Raw genomic sequence first — 2,400 nt, forward strand, 5'->3', positions numbered from 1 at the left:
GATCTAATGGAATATAATGTTCATAAGTATGTTTTCATTAGTGTATAATCACCTGAATATAAGAATCGTACCTTAGAATGAGCTACACAGAGTTTGCCAAGTTTCTACAGTAGCCCAGAATGGTCCTGTATAGGGCCTTTTGCGTTTTTTGCCAGTTTTGCAGCCACCGTAGTTTCTCCTACACACACAGCACGTTCTCATTCCCAGATTGTAAAATACAGATGCGAGTGGTGTTCAGTTAGTTTCAATCTGCAACTACGTATCTGCAACTACGCGCTAGATGCCACGAAATCCTAAACAATCAAGCTTGACCCTATGTGTCTAAGTGACTAATCGGGACAATTCTTTTTCAGATTGGTCCAGTATTGAGAAAGCCTGCTGCAGTTGGCCACAAAACAAAATTGGCTGCAAGTAATCCTTCGGCGACCTGCCTGTCTGCCTACCTACGTGCCTATCTCTGCGCACTCTGGGAGAGTGGCTGAGGAAGACCTGAAGGGAGGGGGGATTTTTTTTCGGTTGGATACTTCAAAATCTAGCTGTCTCTTGCTAGTTTCTCCAACGTTACTGACCCGAGCATCAAAGTGATACACATACAAATAGAGAACTTCATTAGATATTAGGAGACAATTAATCAATGATCGATTCATCTGCCGTTAAGAATTTGATCCTAGTGTCCTTTTACATTCTTCATTGATCTGATTTCTACTAAATTTGGTGACTTCACTTTACCACAAAAGAGGTGACATATTTTCTCCCATTGTCTCCTTCCAGTCTTCCTGGTGGTTAACAATCTGCATACTTGGAAATATCCAGCATTGTTTCCTCCTTTGGAAGATGCCATTTGCTCTTGTTTGTTCCTGTAATGTGTAAAAAAACAGCTCCCACAGAGCAATATCATCCATCACAGCATGACACCTACATTTGATTCGGTCTAAGTTTGTGTATGAGTGTTTGTTTCTTCGGGCCTGAGCAGAGTGTTTTTGTATCACTGCCACATTGCATGACATTCTCCTCCCTGTCATTCAGCTGACACCAGAGGAAAAGAAAGTCTGTTCCAGGAAATAAACATGGCACCTAACAAACTTCAGTGATGCATTCGTGTCCTCCTCTTTGTTGTGTCTTTTTTCAGGGCAGCAGTTCAGTTCAGTAGTGTGTGTTGTAAAGTTTGCATTAAGACATTCACAAAAGGGGGCACCTGGTAGCTCACCTGGTAGAGCCCCATGTACCAAGACTGAGTCCTCGCTGCAGCGGGTTTCAGTCCGACCGGTGGCCCTTTGCTGCAGGCTTCAGCTGTCACTATTGATTAAAACAAAAAATAAAGACATCCACAAAAGAATTAAACAAGCTTGCATTTGATTAATAATAATCAGTGTATTCAGTCACATGTAAATGGCCTATAACTCTGACTGTCTAATGATGGAGTTCACAGCCTGTTTAGAATACTACTGTAACTCCTCAGCTGCTTTGCTGTTGGTCATTAATCATATTTGACAGGCGGATCTGATATTTCCTACGTGATCATTCCAGGACGTCCAATCAGCAGTCAGCATCTGCAGGCAAATGCGACTGTGCCAGATGCTGAGATAACTCTCCTCCCTTTGCTATCTTGTTGCCTTCCCTTCCATCAGTTGCTCTGCTGAAAGTTCATTGGATATGAAGTGATAAAGACAGAACATGGGCTGATTGGGTGACAGAATTGTGACAAAACCACTACTGTTTGGTCCAATTAATCTGTTGCATATACAGTAGGCCTGAGTCTAATTCCATCACACACACCATTTTGCAATATAATAGCAAATAAAGCATGATTAAACAATGTATGATTATGTTCAGTCACCCACAGCACTTGTTTGACAGCTAATATAGTTTTAAAGTTACAAAATGAATGAAATGCAGAACAAAAAGTACAAGTACTGAATCAAATAATCTCCCTGCTGACATCAGGCCATCTGACTCTGTTGTGTCCTTTAAATCCAAACTTAAAACGCATCTTTTCACTTCAACTTTCAATTAATTATTTATTCTTTGATCACTTTGAGCTGTTACAATTATTCTTCTTGCAGGTTGGTCTCTTATCTTTTCCCTGTGTAAATGGTGTCCTTGAGTTTTACCTCCTGTGTGTCTGTGCCACGTGTCTTCTTTCCAGGTCCATGGTGAAGAGGAGGTTGTGTGGCTCTGATCCTACCTGTTTAGGCAGCACCTACATTGTGTCTGCTGCAGTTGATATGGTAAGCAGTGTTTTGTGACATTCTGCCATGAGGTGGCTGTCTGAGTTAGAGTTGGTGTGTACGACACACAATACAATAATGTATATGATACGCAGTTATTAAACATAACAACTGGGAAGTTGTAAGTTGTACTCCCAGATCAATATTCTTCACATACATTTACAATATATCC

The sequence above is a fragment of the Morone saxatilis genome, unplaced genomic scaffold (genome assembly GCF_004916995.1).
Source record: "Morone saxatilis isolate NCDOM2014 unplaced genomic scaffold, NCSU_SB_2.0 Contig10, whole genome shotgun sequence".
NCBI lineage: Eukaryota > Metazoa > Chordata > Actinopteri > Moronidae > Morone > Morone saxatilis.